The sequence below is a fragment of the Coptis chinensis genome, chromosome 4 (genome assembly GCF_015680905.1).
Source record: "Coptis chinensis isolate HL-2020 chromosome 4, ASM1568090v1, whole genome shotgun sequence".
Taxonomy (NCBI): Eukaryota; Viridiplantae; Streptophyta; class Magnoliopsida; order Ranunculales; family Ranunculaceae; genus Coptis; species Coptis chinensis.
In genome coordinates, this window is record NC_141459.1 from 52,160,645 (window position 1) to 52,180,896 (window position 20,252).

General features: G+C 34.8%; 1 long non-coding RNA gene across 5 annotated transcripts; it reads right to left on the bottom strand.

Moving 5' to 3' along the window:
- Positions 1-4,419: 4,419 nt before the first annotated feature.
- Positions 4,420-11,141, bottom strand: LOC147503908 (uncharacterized). 5 transcript variants are annotated; one of them, XR_015192868.1, is made up of 7 exons: positions 10,511-11,141; positions 7,419-7,571; positions 6,883-6,977; positions 6,292-6,349; positions 6,046-6,112; positions 5,078-5,186; positions 4,420-4,797 (listed from the first exon to the last, which is right to left on the bottom strand). It is a non-coding gene; the product is annotated as an uncharacterized LOC147503908 (long non-coding RNA). The 5 variants fall into 5 exon arrangements; XR_015192869.1 differs by lacking the exon at positions 6,883-6,977 and having other exon boundaries at positions 10,511-11,140; XR_015192866.1 differs by lacking the exon at positions 6,046-6,112 and having other exon boundaries at positions 6,883-6,984; positions 10,511-11,139.
- Between the last annotated feature and the right edge of the window lie 9,111 nt (positions 11,142-20,252).

Below are 20,252 nucleotides of genomic sequence, written 5' to 3' on the forward strand. Positions count from 1 at the left end.
CAGGCCCAACCGTCCATCTTCTTCCTCAAACATTCCAAACCCTAGCCGCCCTAAGTTAACTTGCGACCGCCCGTTCACCTATACACACCACCATTCCAATTTTTTACAACCTGCTCCATATTCAACCACCCTTCCAGCTAAAAACCCTAATTTAATCTATCTCTACTTCAAATAGCGCGAGTTCGAAAAATTGTGCCAGAGCAAAATTTTCAAAACCTCTTCAATTCCGATCTATTTGAAGTGCACTTCAAGGTTGAGATTAGAAGAAAAGGATGGGAACCATTGGTTTTGTTAGAAGGTGCGAGTTATTCTCCCTCTCTTATTCATTTTATAACCATATGCTTAGAGGGGAGGATGACTGCATCACGGTTGTCAAGGATGGTCGCACGCTTGAGCTCACTAAGGAGGTGGTGAGTGGGGTTCTGGGGATTCCTCTGAAGGCTTATGATCAGATAAAACAGTCCCCAGACAACAAGACCATCAATGTGATGATGGCAGAAATGCTTCTCAAGGGGTGAAAAACCCCAAGTCACACTACACATTTCAGAGTTCGCTGCGAAGGAATCAGTTGGCAGTATCTCAATGGACTACTTCGCTGAAGGTGCCACTCGACAGTTCACTCAGCCCATGGATGGAATTCACTTTATCCATGGAGGGCAGAGGATTCTACACCAGCACATCCACTAGCTCAAACAAATACAGGGAGTCATTATAGCAGCACATCATACCCTCATAGAGGAGCAGCAGACTTTCCAGCAGGAGCAGCGCCGTTTCCAGCACAGTGTCAGGAGAACACTGTAGAGCATTAGAGATGTGCTCCTGCATAGTGATAGACACGCTAGGACCCAACAACATCAAGGAAAAGGATCTTCTCAACGTCGTGACGAGTTACGCATGTATTCTGACTAGGCAACTCCCTAGTGTCCATATAGATAGTTTATAGTTATGTTTTATCTATAGTTTGATGTTTATTTTCTTTCCGCATTTATGTATAATTATAACTAGTAGTATAATTTTAATATCGTTTGCTTGTTTTAGTTGTTTTTCTTGTGGAATTTGGTATATGAGTAGAAAGTAATACAAATACATCATGCCAAAAAATTTCATTTTTCTTTACTGCATTTCATATGTTTTCAAAAATACAAAAACCCAAAAAAAATCATAGTAGAATAATTATCCTTAGTACAATAAACCATGTATTTCTCATTCTATATCGAACAATCCACGCCCAAACGTATTTGGGGGAGGCATATTTTCATCAAGAAGAACAAAATAAAGGTGTATCGCCATTTTTTCTCATGTTTCTATGGTAATCTCTTTCCTTATCTATTCATACTTTGAGAATAAAGCATAGTTCTATTTGGGGGGTGGTATAGTAACATTTTGCAAAAACTAGACATTTTTCTATAGTTGATATAATCGTATATTTCTTTCTTTCCAAAAAAAGTTTCGAAAAAACCAAAAATATTTTTTTTCTTAGTATTAAAAAGTATTGTTACCTTTTCTAGGATGAATAAAAAGTTTTGAAGTCTCATTATAGCAATAGAGTAAGGAGTTGTTTTTTGAACTTAGACTAATATACGTACAATAGTTTTTGCATCTTTTCATGAATGACATGCATAAGCATTTTGTTGTATATAGCAGTGAGTTTCCGAGACCAAGGTTAGAACAATAATTAAGTTCTATATCCTGTGAGAGTCTAGCCAAAAGCCTCATCTGAATGATTATTGAGTAATGACACAAAGGATGTCTGGATAGAAAGACCACACATCTACTTGCTTGATCACCAAGCCATATCCTAGGAGAAAATTTAGGCCCTTTTTGGATCAATACAACCAAATAAACGTTAAAAACCCAAAAAAATAGTTTTCCTCTAGGTACCCCTTTTGAGCCTTCACCATTTTCTAAAAAGCCTTTTTATTCTTCGCTTTAAATTTCTGACCCGATGCAACACCCAATAAAAAGGTTACCCAGTTGACGAGTTGAGAATTGGATGGATATCAGAAAAAGAGAATAGTAGACCTTGTACAAAAACATATCCGTTAGTTACTTCGAAAAGAAAAGAAAAGAAATACCCATAAAAAACCAAAACTAAAAAAAAAAATCAAAGGAGTTAAAAATTGAATCTCCCAAAAGTTCAAAATAAAAAAGGAGAAGATATCATTAACAAAAGCAAAGTTAGAACTCCAAAAATTCAAAATCATATGAAGTCACAAAGCCAAAGGGCTAATGAATCACAATTCGGAAGCAAAGAACAAAATGAGGTTCTTCTCTAGTTACAATTATCTTGAAGACCTAATTGCTCAACTTATCAGATGATTGTTTTTCCATTCCTTTTGCTTTCTAAACCATCACCCTAGCCCCGTAACTCATAATAAAATACCTCTAGCTCAATTAGGAATAGGATGGTGTGATAGTAAGTGGCAAGCATGATTAATCGACCCCGGTTTCTTTCGGCATCATTTGAGTATGTGAGGAATATAAGTGTCTGCTGCACTTGAGAGAACGAAACTCGAGTGAATCTATCAGAGAGTTGTGATTGCAAAACACCACTGTGAGAACTGATAAGAGCCCAAAACTGTAGTTTTAACCCCTTAATAACATTACATATAGACCAATTATTTTTATAATAAATAAGAGTTAGTACTGTTTACGTACTTTTGTGTATTTCAGGTCTTGAAATCAATTATGTGAAGAAATATGTCACTTTTGTAAGAGAAAGGAGCAAAGGTTGGTTGCTAAGAAGTTATATGGTTAAAGCCCAAGTTTCAAGGAGAAAAAACATTTTTAAAGCCCAGTCAAAGCTGAAAAGTCAAAGTCAATGCGGGAAGAAATAGCTCATAAAAGTCTCATAAAAGTTAATAGAACTTCCACAGGCTGTATCTTTGGACCCAGACCTCAGAATTGGGCCTATTATATGTCAAATCGACTGTATCGGAAAGAGCTTTCTAATGGCGCAAACCTTGATCCAATCAGAGGAGAAAAAGTGGATGAAAAGGCTGTTGCAGTAATTTCTAGTAGAGAATCCCTTTTTGGACTTAAGTAATTAGGTTTTGGGCTTGATTTAGTGGCCCAAAACATAGCTCCAAAGCCCATGCATGAAATTGTAAACCTAGCCCTCTCCTATATAAAGAGGACTAAGGTAAAACTCTAACTTTAACCCTTATTAGTTTAATTTTAATTAGCCCTCCTCTCCTACCTCTTGTCTCTTAGTTTTTTTCTTTAGTAAACCTAGTTTATATCTTCTTCTTTCTATTATTTATTCTATGATAGTCCCATGATTCATAGCTAAACCTCCATTAGAGGGGTTTAATTGAAGCTTTGATGAAGACTTGTTGTGTTAGTATATAATCATTATATTTAAGAGTTTCAATTCTAGAGGGTAGTTCATTCACCATGAGAAAGTGCCTAAACTTCCTCTCATGCTAATTATTAGTTGGTTAGAGATGACATGAATAATTAGGGATAAAAAGACCAAACCTTTATGTTGAACCTTGTGTGAAAACATAAAGATTAAGGTTGCAATAAAACTATTCTAGCATGTTAGGGATTAATCAAGGCGGATATCAAATCTCCCTAATTCCTTCTTTATATTTACATCTTAGTATTAAATTGTCATAGTAGTTTAATTTAGAATATCATTAATATTAGTTCTCACCATATTGGTTCTATTAGAATTACTAGCCATGCAGCCCGACCTGTGGTCGGGCCTGCTATTCTTAAACCCATTATGTGTAGGCATGTTAATTTTTAGGCTTTTAATTTTGGTTGATGTGCTTAAGCCCATTTGTATAATATATATATAGTTCCTAGCGTTAGCTTTTGCCGAAATAGTAACATTATGAAGTTACAAATATAATTAACTGAAGATTATAAGTTTGATTCCTTTCAAATTAATCCCAAACTTGTTAACATAACAATGGAGAAAAATGAATGTTATTGAAGAACAATTTTAAGAGTAAGAAAGTTCTCACATGTTATTTAACAATGTTAGCAAACCATTGTATTCAAAGTTTCTCAGTGAACGGAAATTACATAAGTTATAACTTTTAAGACGTCGACATCACTAAGAACTTAACATGGTCTTATATTGATCAATGATCTTTTATTTTCTTATTATTTATTCATAGCTAGCCAAAGGACCTCACCTAATGATTGTGTGATGCAATCCCATCCATGAAACAAAAGATAAGGTAAGGGGTGTGATATTTGCAACTTGGTGAAAGAGGAGATATTTGTTGTTGAAGAGTAGTTGCAAACTTCTAACTTGCCTTGAAAAGAACATAAAGTTAAAAGAAGACTAAAAAGCTTGAAGAAGTAAAGAGAAGATGATCATTGGAAACACAAAAATGAACTGTCATTTCCATTGAACATATCAGTAGATAAGTAGATACACGAAAATATCAATAGACACAAAAATACGACAAAATTATGCACGTTCAACTTTATATTTCTCTTTCACATTTCACATAGAGAGCAATACATTTACATAACTAAATGATCTCATTAATAGTCCTAAACTCTCACATACTCCAAAAACTCGTTCAAGTGTGTTACTTTTTTTTTTTTTTTTTGCTTTTTCATACAAAAAAACTATCTGCATAGTCTAATCACTCTCTATGGTATACCACATAATATAATTGTTTTATGCGGTGATCCTTCATTGTTTGGTACTTGTACAATCATAAATAGTTGGAATTCGTTGTGCACCATGAACATATCTGTTGTGCACCTTGAAAGTGGCCATGTGATTAACCACTGATCTTTGCATCCCTAGGGTTTGTTCTACCACTCGCCCTGCAATGCCAAAAGAAGGTCAATATACCACACCAATTCAAAAGTCTATACAAAAAATCTAAGCTATGTGCTTATATATATAACAAACATGCATTTTGTGTACATGTCGGTTTTGTATTTGTGCCAAATTATGTTGTCACCAATATGTCTAGCGTAAACCTTGAATGAAATATCTAATATATCGCAAAATGCAAATAAATATATTTAGTGGTAGTTCTAACTGCATATATTATATAGATTACAACCATAATATTTGTTAAGCAGGGTACGTTGGACTCACTTTACTTGTCGTTCACTCGTAATGGTCTTGTTTCAAATCACCGTACAACTTTTCTAGAGCCTCTAAGTGAGTGTCTTTGGTTCTTCAATTTTTTAAGCTTCTATTTCTACTGAAATTATTGATAAAAACAATATTAGAAATTTTAAATGCAAGAATAAACAGATTATCACATTTGTCACTGTTATATATACTGACCGTATCATAAGAACAAAGTGCCTGATCAAAACTAATGGAACCATTCTATAAGACAACTCCTCAAATAGTCAAATTCACAATTAAAACCATCTTATCACATAAAAAAAATAGCCATTAATATGACTAAAGAATAGGAAAAAAAAATCAAACTTTCATAGAAAGCAAAAATCTATATTATTAATTATTAGGAGGGACAACCAAAAGCTACCGCAACGTCTAAGAGCTCCTAAAAATGCTAAGCATTCAACTGCCCGTTACTGACTTGCAAACATCTTACATAGTAAATTGAAGACATATAATATAATACTATTTTGATGAGGAATAGAAGTTACATTAACAAATGAAAATAGAATTCCATACGCATTTCAATTTAAGATTTTGAGGTCTAATGTAATTTTATTTAAATAAAAAGTAAAACTAAGATTCTTCCTGCCATTCCATAAGTTTATAATGCGTGCGAAACATAACATTTTCATGACAATAACCGACAAAGGTATGGAAGTATTTCAAACAACAGCAATTAACATCAACTATGATATGTATAATAGAAAATTCAATTTAATCTTTGGTTTAAATGATTAATATAGAGTCTAAGCTACGGAAATACCCATCAAAGAACCATTTCTACAGTTTTGGAATATAGAACCATGGCGGTCTCAAATAGAGCTTCAACAAAGAACACTATCGATATTTAAATTATGGAAGACATAAATTAGGTAGGCGAGAAACTTATAATAACTACTCAATTTGTGGTTTAAGGAAATAGAATGTACAATGTCAAAATGGGTAAATAAGGTATCACACTTGTAGACACGTTTCCCTCCCATCCTTGAGCAAAACCTGATTGTGTGCAACAGAAAACTGTTGATGAAAATTCGGTAGAAAAACTACACCTGTACTGTAGCCAAGGTTCGCTTATTATTAGAAAATCAAAATTTCATTTGGAAGAGGTTAAGAAATAAATTTATAAAAATCAGAAAACAAAATAATTTAATATTGGATGAAATATTGATAGTTACCTCTCAAGCTGCATGTCATACAATCACTGCTTCCAAACTTTATTACTTGGATATACCACTGTTAACAAAAAAATAAAAATCAAAAATCAAAGATGGCATAACATATATGAAGCTTGCATAAAATTCCCTTTCCAACTCTTTAAATTTGCTTCAATTCCAGAGTTGCATAGTAGCAGCAATTGTATTAGAAGAAGTGAAAAGTAATGAATGCAAGATGTTTTATGGCATAGAAATGCCTAGGAGCATGTATAGTCTAAACTGTAATAAAGTGCCCCAAGGCTAAAATTTATTGATCTTAAACAGGTGAATACCAAAAGTTAGAAAAGGTAAGTACATGATAATTAGTGATCCTATATTTTTTAGCCATTTGGTTTTCATGATGCAAGGTATATCTCCTTATCTTGCTACCCAATGTTTGCACTGTTGCCGTGGAGAAATGATCCAGGGTATCTCAAGGCAGGTGCAAATAAATACCTACAATAAGTCTATGGTCTGTTCCGGAAGAGCTTGAGAAGTTAAATCCTAAGAAATTTTGTCATCCACTCTGTTGTCTCCTATTCCATCTCTTAATTATAATATTGTTATAAACACCTTAATATACATATGTTTAGCACTTTGAGAGCACTATTGCTCGGTAACATTGCCCATTGAACTTCCACCTCATGTCTTGAATTCCCTCCAGTGTCCTAATTTCTCCATCAAAAAATAAGAATGATAACACAAAACAAACGTTTTTAGAAAGAATATATTAGAAACAAAAGGAGAATTTAAACATACTTCATCATCAATTTAAAAAACAATTAAATGACAAAAAAAAAAGGTCAAAAAGTATGCTCTTTCTAGCCCAAATTCAATACATCTCAATAAGCATTTCTTCAAATAGAAAAAGGACACCAAAACAGAGTCAGGTCATTACCAGAAGCAAAACAAAGATGAACCTCACAATAACATGCATGTTTTTGAAATAGATACAAAAAATAAATAACTAAAAATCATAAATAACTAACCAAGAGAAGAGAAAAAAAAAAAATGATAACACAATAATTCAAATAACAAATATTGACCTTGCCTCTTTTCATCACATACCTTAATTCGATTTATATCTTGAGCATTTTTTCATCACATACCTTAATTTGATTTAGATCTTGAGCCTTTTTCCTGCGTTTGGTTGTATATATGGTCCCCAAGACCCCAATAAATAATTCTCGCTAACCGCGTCTTGGGGATGAGATAGTCACTTATCATTGATCGATGTAAAAAACGTTGCAGGGGCTTGAAGGCTGTATTGAAAAGAAACGATAGAGTTAGATGGAACTTTCAACTTTTTGAGAAGAAGAAGTCTACAATAATAACAATGAAGTTGCTGCTTCGAACAATTCTGATTAAATAAATAACCAATTAAAGCTATAAACAAAAGATATAAGTACAAAGCTGCTGAAATGTATATCTGCATCCATTGTGCCATATTGTTCTATTTCTTTCATTGAAGCTTGAAGATCGATTGGCTTTGCATTAGACAGGAGCCAATTTTGCATGCATATGAGGGCTTCAACCATGTTAGGTCGCAAGGAACTGTGAAATGGATAAAGTATACGACCTGTTGTGCTAAAAGCAAACTTTGATGCAACCGAAGTCACAGGAATGGCCAGTACATGCCGCGCCAGGAGAGAGAGGAATGGATACTCGGTGGCATTATTCTTCCACCAACCCAAGATTCAAAAGTTTTATGTCCACTTTCTTCTTCAAGAGGATATGTCAAATACTTCTCAACCTCTGACACACTCCCCAACCTTTGCTGCTTCTGGATATACCTTCTCCATTCAGTAGCAAAGTCGTTGACCTCATCATCAAAGACAATTTCTTCACTCTCATTCTGTGATGCCATACTTGAGTTATTCCCAGCATACCACTCATGCAAACACTGTAATCTAGTCTTCACTTTCCTTACAATCGGATCGATCTTCGAGGCTTCATATAAATCCATCAAACTAAACCTCACATATTCCAACTTGAACCTAGGATCGAGAACAACCGCAACTAACAATAACGGGTTGATCTTATTTTCGAGGCTCCAATGCATGTCAAACTTTTCAACCATCCTCAAACCCATTTCACATAAATAGATTTCCTCAGAGTCGCATAATTGTTTCAAACTACTCCTCACTATGATAAGCTCATAAAACAAAATATCGGAAGTGACATAGTTAGACCCAAATATGTTGTTTATTGATTCTAAATAATCTTGGAGAAACTAAACAAACATTCTAATTATGTCCCAATCACTCTTTTCCAGAGGGTCACTATAAGACTTTTTGCTTGGATTACTTTCTTTACTACTATCGAATGGCTTTTAAGTAGATATTAAACATTGCTCACCCACCAGGGGTCCTATCACCTTAAGGACTGTAATCAAATCACCATGGACCTTAGATATCTATTTCACACAGCTAATCCGCTTCAATGCTTTCACTATGGATCATACACAATTTCAAGGCCTTTATAGATTTATATGCAGTTTACACACAACTCACCTGCATTAAACCCCACTCCAAAAGGTCTAGAAAACCTCTATCATTAGCTCTTTAATACATAGTTAATAGTGTGCATTAGTCTTATTCAATAACTGTCTGTAATAAGCTAACATGGACCTATATCATGCTTCAACAATAGGGTATACAATTTATGAATCATCATGTGAAAAACAAATTAAAGCCTTTATCAAGTATCTTAGGTGATGCAACCCTTTGTTTCCCTTTGTAGCCCGAATGACTCAGGGTGTATTGGACTGTACAGGAAAATTTTGTGGATATATCTCACTTTTCAGTGAGGAATGTATATGAGATTGGAATTTCCTTTTGCACTTACTTCAACCTGTGTGAATTCTCCCATGAAATCTCACCCACAAATGTTCTTGAGGGTAGAAATATCTATTAGATGGGTCTTCTATCTAGAGAAGTCATGATAGTTTCCTTCTGCAATCAGTGACCCTCGGTTTGTCTTTGTCAATAAAGTTTCTCTTTGTATTATCTCCATTTTTGTCGCCAAATACAACAGCACACTTAGAGTGCTCTATCCGTCAGGCTAAACTTGTGTCCTAATATTTTGTGGTGTTACAGGAGCTGAATGGTGTAGTGTTCTGGACCCTTGCTTGTGCAGTTGTCATTGACAACAGTAATTTTCACACCTTCTTGCATACCTTCCGTCAGGCTACAGGATGGCAAAACGAACTTGTTCTTTCTATAGTTCATGAACCCATTCTGGAGCCTAACCTGTTTGTTTCAACAGTTATAGTTTGTGGGTAAGATGTCATTATCTTATGAGAATGTTGATTAATAAGAATAGTGTAACTTTTGATTATGTTTTAGTAGAGATTCCAGGAAAGATACCTAGTATAAGTATATAACACATGCAACTGAATTATGTAAATGCGTGCGCCTGAACTTATATATACCCAAACAACTAAACTCTCAATTGTAGTATCGTATTTTCAAGTCAAATAAACCACAAAGTTGTTATTCAATAACATATGGTCTTTATAAAGGTCTGTTACGGTTTAAATATTTATAATCCAATAACTTGCAAGCCGAAGTCATTTCGACTGGTTGTTTCCATAGTTGTGAGTTACTTCTGTTCTGATGTTTCTTCCCTCTGATGGTTAGCGGTCTAAGAGAAAAGGTTTCGCAGACAAATAGGATTTTATCTGGTTTGGCCCAACGCTTTCCTTTTGTTCTCTCTCTTTTTGGGAGAGACTGTCCAGAATCTAAAGAGCCTCTACCAGATCATTTAATAGATACTTGGATAAACTGCAGTCGCCATCAGGTCACAAGTATGTTCAAAGTCCTGCTTTCAGGTTTTCTGTTTAATTCCTCCCCCCCTTTTTTTCCAGATTACCTAATGTTTTGGTCACATTTGATACTATATTTTCATTGTAGGTATACTGAACACAAAAGAACCAAGTTTGAGATTTCAAGTGCTAGTGACAATTTACTTCCTGATGATTATAATCAAATTTCTCAAGGTATATACTATAATATAGTCAATGTTGCATCTGTATTATTAGGTTGTGTTTGTGGCATCCCCGTGCTCTATTCACAGAGAGACAAAATATAAGTAAACCCTAATTAAGAATGTTGGGCAATACAAATTCTTAAAAACAACAACAACAGCGACAACAACATTATCAATTGTGACGACATAATAATTATTGAATTATGTATACCTTCCTAGAAGAGCAGTAGATAAAGGTTGGCATGGTCTTCGTCTCTTGCGTAGAAAACAGTGGTGAACAAAACTTATGCAACCGGTTACAGGGACTAAACTTCTGCAACGCCTTTCATCCACCGTCAAACAACCAACGAGAGTGAATAATGGTCAAGCAGTTATTATATAAGGAAATAAGCAACCGAGTAAAAACTTTAACATGAACCACGTAGCGTGAAAAGTCTAAACCGCATGAATAAGCTTAATCCATTGATTGCCCCACACTCAAATACAAATACAACACCGAAAACTGTAGTCCTTTGGCAAGCATGAATCAAGCCCAACACCCAAGGCCATCACAATTTAAGGACAACAGACGCAATCATCATCAATTCAGTGAGGATGAAGAGAGAAGATGTACTTTTGCATTCATCCTTTTTATTGTGTTTATTGGGTTTTGTATTTCTAACGGCGAATAGGAAAATCATGAGTGTGTTTACTTTTTCATTTTAGACACAATTGAAAAGACCAAAATGTTCTTTTATAAATTACTATACACACCAATAATATGGTTAACTTGGTAATCAACTAACTAATTATTTGTTAAGTGAGGACTTTTTTGAAAATTTTGATGACGTGGCTCACTATGAGCATCCTGGGAGAATGGATATTAATGTAGGTAGGATTACTCTCATCATATTGTTGAATTGTTTAAATTAGTGAAATTGTTACGTTCTAAGCAACTAGGAGTGGAACAAATTCTTACTCAAGTTATTGCATAATAATCGAGAGTAGAACTTTGATATAAACCTAGAATAACATCATTTTACTTATTCCTAGCATAATTAGTTAAGAGTAGGTAAAAGTCTTATTTTAAGCTTATCAAGAACCCACCTTAAGGACGCTCTCCAAAATTCTAAAAAATGACTCTGCTTTTGCATTTCATTGCTCATGTTTTGCACATTTATCTTTATATGATTAAATTACTGTACATATGTTATTCTAAGTTCAAAGGAGCTTGTCCTTATTCCCCGCTAATGAGATGTATAGACTTCTGAGAATAAATAAGGAAACAAGACCATTTGTACTAGATAGAAGAAGTTTGTGAGTATCTTCACTGGAAAACTCTCACGAGGCTTAAAGCTCGCCCACTAGGGAATTCCTAGTGGTTTAAGGCATTGTTGTATATGGTCAATGCAATCACACTCCTTGAAACGAGATTAGTATAATTAATAAATCACTCATTTGTGATCTTAGTTTTTTTTCTCTCGTCCTTGCTTGAGGACAAGCAAGATGCTATTTGGGGGTGGTGATCAGCTCCCAAATGTGCATTTTATTACCCTTATATTACTGCATTACAACCCTTCTTACGCATAATGAAAAGACAACTCATAGTTTTTATTGCCTTTTTTAGGTTACAGAGCAATTCATACCATTTATCATAAAAGCTACGTCTTAGCACCAAAAAGAGTCTTATTTACGCTTATTATGAAAACTCGAAGCTGCTATAAAAAAGTCAAAATTAAAGGTCAAAGGTCAATGTCAAAGGTCAAAGGTCAAAGGTCAAGGACTCATAACCAAAGAGCTGAAAGTTAAGTCCTTAATTAAGAAGACCAGAGATAGATGTCCTTAACACAAAAGATGGTTTTCTCTAAAACCTATCTTGATCAAGAAGAAATAAAAAAGAAAGAGGAAAAAGGTAAAAAGCATAAAACAAATGGTGAGGTGTCTCAAATGTAATGGGAGAGGGCAAATCAGTATTTTGTAAAAGTAAGGTTATAAGAACTAAAAGTTAGGGAGAGAGAATGCACCTAGACTTATTCTAGTGTCATGTAGGATTTAATTTCTAGTCTTTTTTTCATTCAAGTCAATTACTTTTTGTTCTTCATTTTCAATCTTGTTATTTACCTTTTGTTATTCAATCAATCAATCATTCTTCTTTGTTGTTCTTTCTTGCAATCAATCTTTCCATTTCTTTCAATGTTTGTGTTTCCAATCTTTCATTCAACAAGTCTTTCCAATGTTCTTCATATAACTAGTTAACTAAACAAGTCCTAATAGAAGTCTACTTTCATTCCTTCTAAAACTCCCAATCATTCTAACTCCAAACAATTTATGGTGATCCACATTCAAAACAACTTTGAAATACTAACCACTAGTACAACTTCAATACGTGCGACATGTTCACTCGCCAAGTGAATATGGAGCACTCCATGGGCGAATTTCAAAACGAGATGTGTGCTAGGCAAAATGAATTCCAGCGCATGATCATGGCAAACCAGCACCAGTTTCAGGGTCAGGTGCTGCAATTTCAGGGTCAAGTGCTGCAATCTTTAGAGGATCTCCAAGATCAGGCAACCAGTTTGGGATCTCGTCGTGCTCATCATTGTCGTAACCCGGGCTTATCTTCCGCTAGCCCTGAAGATTCATAGTAGCAATTTTAGTACTTCTAGTTTAATAATGACTTCTGTCATTTGTTTTCCTTAAGTAATTGCATTTTATTTTTCTATTAATGTATGTCGTGTGTCTATTAATTTCTCAAAAATTTGTATCTTAAGACGAATGAAATGATAAATTATTGACGTTATAAGATTATTGTCTTCATTATATATATATATATATATATATATATATATATATCGGTTTGGCTATACTGCCACTCTAATCTCACACTTCTCCTCAGCCGTCCGATCTCGCCTCAAGATCTGATGATCTAATTCACTGATAAAACCGATATTTCAAAATTTCGTGTTATTTCAAAATTAAAAAAAAAACGAAAATCACCAAAAACGCGAAATTTTGTTCTTTCTCTCTCTCTCTCTCGACTTCTTCTTCTCCAAACCGTACCAAGCTTCTGGATTAAGGTATTTTTTCCACTTTTAATTCGTTTGATTTGTTGTTTAATTAGCTTGGATTCGTTTGAAATAAACCTAGTAAACTTTATTCTTGGATGTTGTTTACATTGTTGTTTAAAACGCGAAATTGGCTTCTCTCTCTCTCTTATAGTTTGTTTATATTGTAACGTCTCTTGGATTTGATTTGCCTTGATAACTACAAGTTTCTGTATTTGAAGAAAACATTAGACAATCGCCTGTATGAACTTTATTCAAATTGGGTAACCTTTATTCAAATTGGGTACATTTAATAATTTTGCAAATTTCCTTGAAGGGTTTGAATGGTATTTAATTAGCTTTAATGGTATTTTCGTTGCCGTATTCTTCATGCCGTATTCTTCATGCTTTAATGGTATTTAATTAGCTTTAATGGTATTTTTGTTGAAGTTTGAATGGTATTTAATTAGCTTGAACTCTATCGTATTCTTCATGCCGTATTCTGTCAGAGTTCGGTGAACTAGCATATTCGGTGAACTATGTTAGATTTTAAATTTTGTCAGAGTTCGGTGAAGTAGCATATTCGGTGAACTCTATCAGAGTTTTGAACTCTGTCAGAGTTCGGTGAACTCTGTCAGAGTTTTGACTAGCATATTCGGTGAACTCTGTTAGAGTTTTGAACTAGCAATTCAGTGAACTCTGTCAGAGTTTTGAACTCTATCAGAGTTCGGTGAACTAGCATATTCAGTGAACTCCGTCAGAGTTTTAAATTTTGTCAAAGTTTTAAATTCTGTCAGAGTTCGGTGAAGTAGCATATTCAGTGAACTCTGTACGAGTTTTGAACTCTGTCAGAGTTCAGTGAACTAGCATATTTGGTGAACTCTGTCAGAATTAATTGGGATTTTCTTCTATTTAACTTTTGTTTGTTCATTTGTTTTTTAATGTTATTGTTTTAGGGGTCCATAGTTATTACATATTCAGGTGATTTTACATTTGCATATTTTGATATTTTTTAATTTTTTCCTTATACAGTGAAATTCGATCTATAAATGAGGTGCCCTTATTGTGGAAGTTCAGTTCTTAATAGAGTCTCGAACACCCAAATGAATCCTGGACGATCTTTTTGTGTGTTGTGAAAAAAATGACAAACGTTTGCCTAAGGATAAGAAATGTAGGTATTTTAAGTGGGCGGATGAAGAAAATAATTGTGGAAGCTCGTTGTCGTTGAATATAACTGAGAGTCGAGCTACAACATTTTCTCCAACTGATAGTCGAGCTTCTATTTGCACAAGGAGGATAACGACTGATTCGGAAATTCACTCAATCGGAATGTTAATATTTAAGTTGTTGTTAATCTATCTTCTCTTAGTGGTTTTGTGTATTATCAAGTGGCTGGTTAAGGTGTTATTGGCTTAAGTTGCTTTGGATGTCGTGTGGCGTTATCGATGATGAGTTATCCTAAGTTGCTTTGGATGTAGCTTCTGCTTTGAATGATGTTGCTATGGAGGTAACCATCAGTTAGACTCGGGGCTTTGGAACTGTATTTTCGGAAAATTCAAGTGTATTTAGTTAGTAGTTTGAATTTAGTATGTATAAATCTTGGAAGGATTTGGTATGTGTATTTGAACTCTGTCAGAGAATTTGGCATGTGTATGTGAATTTAGTATGTGTATTTGGTTAGTAGTTTGAATTTATTATGTGTAATCTTCGTCAGAGCTTCTTTCACAGGATTACAGTTATGTGCAAAAATTTACAGTTATGTTTCGTAGGAAGGTCTTCTTGCATTGGTACATTGGCGAAGGAATGAATGAGATGGAATTTACTGAGGCTGAATGTAACATGAATGATCTTGTCTCAGAGTATCAACAATATCAAGATGCGATTGTTGAAGAAGAAGTAGATTATGAAGACGATGTGGAAGAAAACTAAACTGGGTGAACATGAAAAAATTGTGCTCAAATTCCAATTGTGCTTGATTATAAATAAGGTTGATGAGCTGAAGTTTTTCATGTATTTGTCTTGTGGTTGTACTTATTTATACTTAGGAGCATGAAATAGAAATTTCATATATTATGAATTTCATGTATCAACTGTGCCTTTCAGAATAAAACTATAAGTGGCTTATTTAGTTATTTTCACTCTTTTGGCTTGTCTTCAGGTATTTGTGAGCAACTCGATTTTCTGGGCAAAGTTGTGAGGCAAAAGGAATCAAAGAGTGTATAAATTGGTTCTAGCTATTGCTATCCCACCTTGAATCCTACCCTCGCTATTAATTACACTCCCTTCCACAAGACTTGGCATCCCCTAGGAATAAATCGTTCAACATGATGAGAGAAAACAAAGTTCTCTTAACTATTTTAACTAACAAAATGCAAATAACAATCACAGCTAAGTCAAATATTTTGCAAAATGGAAGAAACCGAAAAACTAATCGACCTTGGGGGTAGCTTATATTCTCCTGATAAAGAAGTAGTTGAAAGGGAAGTGTAATGAAATTTGCATTTTCTTATGTCGACAAAAATAGAAAATCGAGATTTGCTACAAAGTCACCTGGGATTGCTGCAAAAACAGAAAATCTCTACAAACTTTGTAGCAAGAAGACCTTAGTACACATCTCTTGAGCAAATTCCCTCCAAGATTGATGTTGAAAAAGTTTCGAAGAACAATATATTCAAGTTGGGGACATCCATCGAGGACAACTTGTAAGCCACTGTCTGTCAGTGTGCATTCAACAAGACGAAGAAAACGCAACTGAGGCAGGAATTCTGCAATAACAAATGCCTCTTCGTCACAATTTCGGCAAGAATGACCCAACTCTTCAAAAAGTGGAAGTCTTCTATCAGAACATTGCTCAAGTCTTCTGTTAGAACATTGCTCCTGCAACAAACAATCAAGCAACTTAAAATGATTTGGCAAAAATGTGGCAACTTAAAACGATTTGGCAGAAAGCATTAATCTTCTTCTTAATAAGCATTGCTCCTGTCAGAACATGTCATGAGGTAATCAAAAAACATTAACTAACCTTCCAACATTTGGCAGAAATGTGGCAACTTAAAATATCACTAGCCAAAAAAGAAGATATGCCCCCATTCAAAGATTACTGGTAAACCGGTGATTAGCAAAGCACTCATGTCACAGATCAAACAAGTGACAGACCAACAGTGATTGGGTTTAAGCTCCCTAGAGTGAGAACTGGCTATGCTTCTGGGTGAGCCATCTAAATACAAAGTAAATCAATCCCATCTAATGACTAAAAGAATGCATAACAACTTTTAGGCTCAATGTCCAAAAGAGTGCACTTAAAGAAGACTTATAGAATAATTAAATTAGGAGATGGAATGTGTCATATGTATAAAAAAAATTAAAACAAACTTAGAATTCATAATACGAGATTATATGAATAAAAAGATGAAAATATACTCAAAAACACTTAAGCAAGGAAGAACCTGATCTGAAATATAAGAAACTGGACATCACTAACATAAGTGCTTGTTTCCTATCTAGAGCCTAGAAGGCAACATTAGATACTATCCAATGGACATAATGATGCAATAGAACACAACCCTCGACACAGATAAAATATTCGACGCGCAGATAAAATATCATTAGAACTAGTTTTGAATAAAGCTATACTTACATTTCACAAATTACGTATTATTTTTCTCCGGACAATTTCTCGAGTCATGGTTAGCAATCTATCCACATCTGTGACACTTTCTTCCTGAATTGTTTACGGCTATCTCATTGTTTAGGGCTATCTCTCTGGAGGATTTCCATCTATCCGCTTTCTTCTTCCCCCTCCCTTTTGTTTGAGAAATGATGGGATTCAAAATCAATATATAGCTGAAATAAAGACCAAATTAAAATAAATATTTATATCAAATTAAACACTAAATTTATATCAAATTAAACATTCAAATAAAAAAAACCTGTGATGTATTAACTAAAGGTATCAAAGGCTCTGCAACTGGAGGCTCTTCATCATCTGCGTCTCCTTCGTAGGAAGTTTCATTAAACTTTGAAATTCCAATAGCCATTTCACCAATATTTTCAATAAAATATGAATAACCCTCAAAAGTATGCAACGCATCGTAAGCCACTTGAGAAGCAACCTTGATAGAATGAGCCACTCTCAAAGGTTCATTTGAGACATTCCCGACCACAAATCCAGTACCAAACTCCGCTCTATAAGTGTTAGCCTTTTGCATCCACCGCGTCAATCTAAAATGACTTGGAATCTCTTCAATCTCGTAACGCATAAAAACCTTTAAGATATGACCACAAAGCAACCCCATAAACTGAAAGTACTTGCATTCGCAGTCTCCCTCTAAGGTTCCTCTATCGAAACTCACTCTCCAAACAGACTTCTTCATCGGGTCTCTCCATTTCACCATGTGTTCCATACATGTCAATCTGTTCCCCATCAATTTTGTACTCCATCTTTGCCTTTTCTAGTTGCTCCTTAAATTTATTGAATATTGAGATCGTATAGACCTTTGCGGCATGCATAAGGAGGAAAGCATTGTTAGGCACAATCCGTGAACTATGCTCGGTGCGGTAATTAGAATCTCTTTCTTTCCTAGGAAGCAAAGCCAAAGACTTCTCATTACCATGTACAAACTGCATAAGCATAGTCGTCGAATTGACAAACTGGTCATAATGAGCATTCATCGATTCACTTCGACCAGTCGTGTGCATACCAGCAAAAAAGGTATCACTGAGATAACAAGGAACCCATTTCTCCCGCATTGAATATATCTCTGTCAACCAAGGATTTTCAGACAACTCATACTTTTCAATGATTATACACCATCTTCTCTCAAAATCAACAATCTTATACGAAAAAGAAATAGTGTTCTTCAACTCAGTTACCAATGTCTCAAATTTGGTAAATGACATCTTCTCTTGGAATTTATGCATAATATACCAAAGATAGTAACGATGACGAGTATTAGGGAACATTTTGGCAATGGCTGCAGTCATCGCTCTATCCTGGTCAGTGATGATTGCAGTTGGCGCACGACCACCCATGGCTGCAAGCCAGGCCTTAAATAGCCATATGAATGTATCTTCTGTCTCATCAAGCAACAATGCGCAACCAAACTGAATCGACTGATAATGATGGTTGACTCCAGTAAAAGGGGCAAAAGGCATGGAATATGCATTGGTACGATATGTGGTATCAAAAGACACAACATCCCCAAAATAGTCATACTGACATCGAGACCTCCCATGAACCCAGATAAAGTTCACCGCAGTCCCATTTTCATCTAAATCAATAGCGTAGTAGAACCGGGGATCCTCGGCACTCTTCTGCATAAAATATTTCAGCACGGTAGTTGCATCACCTTCTTTAGGCATCTTTCTGGTCAAACCATAATGATGGTTCTAACAATCTTTCTGTGTAAACCCAACTTCCTCTCCATGGAAAACATATGCCACTTTCCCAACAGGTAAACTGTTATCACTAAATATCTCGGTCAAGCACTTCGCTGCTTCAGGCATATGTTTGTTAGTTTTAATGCAAATTCTCTTCGATGGGGTCACCAAACTGTGACTATGGTCATTCTGAGCAACGCTGACCTCATATATATCTTCATGCATTCTTTTCTTAATACGAATTCTAGCTTGGCAACCACACCGGATAGTTGATGTATTTCTTGATCGGACTTCATCTCTCTTGGTAACCCCTTCACGTGAGCAAACCAGTAAACAACCACTAATCAAATCCACCTGATTTTGTTGCTTGGAAGTCGTCCGAACACGAGTCTCAAATCCCTCTTGTTGACCATACTCTTTCTAGTAAGTCTTTGCTTCGTCAACACTTGTAAAAGTCATTCCTATATAAGGAGCAGCTAATGTTTGCGTGCATTAAACAGGGGCTTTAGTAGACGAAGACCCAACTACGTCTTCTTCGATATTGATTGATGTCTCTGTCTCCCTTTCTATAAATTGAAAACATTAAAAATATAAATAACTTAAACAGACAAAAATCCCAATGTACATAAACAGTGTAGATAACTTAAACATCAAAACTCTGACAGAGTTCACCGAATATGCTACTTCACCGAACTCTGACAGAATTTAAAACTCTGACAGAGTTCACCGAACTCTGACAGAATACGGCATGAAGAATACGACAGAGTTCAAGCTAATTAAATACCATTCAAACTTCAATGAAAATACCATTAAAGCTAATTAAATACCATTAAAGCATGAAGAATACGGCATGAAGATTACGACAACGAAAATACCATTAAAGCTAATTAAATACCATTCAAACCCTTCAAGGAAATTTGCAAAATTATTACATGTACCCAATTTGAATAAAAGTTACCCAATTTAAATAAATTCACTACACAGAAGGTTACCCAATTTGAATAAAGTTCATACACGCGATTGTCTAATGTTTTCTTCAAATAAAGAAACTTGTAGTTATCAAGGCAAATCAAATCCAAGAGACGTTACAATATAAACAAACTATAAGAGAGAGAGAGAAGCCAATTTCGCATTTTAAACAACAATATAAACAACATCCAAGAAAAAAGTTTACTAGGTTTATTTCAAACGAATCCAAGCTAATTAAACAACAAATCAAACGAATTAAAAGTGGAAAAATACCTTAATCCAGAAGCTTGGTATGGTTTGGAGAAAAAGAAGCGAGAGAGAGAGAGAGAGAACAAAATTTCGCATTTTTGGTGATTTTCCTTTTTTTTTATTTTGAAATAACGCAAAATTTTGAAATATCGGTTTTATCAGTGAATTAGATCATCAGATCTTGAGGCGAGATCGGACGGCTGAGGAGAAGTGTGAGATTAGAGTGGCAGTATCGGTATATATATATATATATATATATATACGGTTTGGCTAGGGAGACATGAATTTCTCAAACAACATCCAAACAACAAAATTTCGGCAGGGGGATTACCA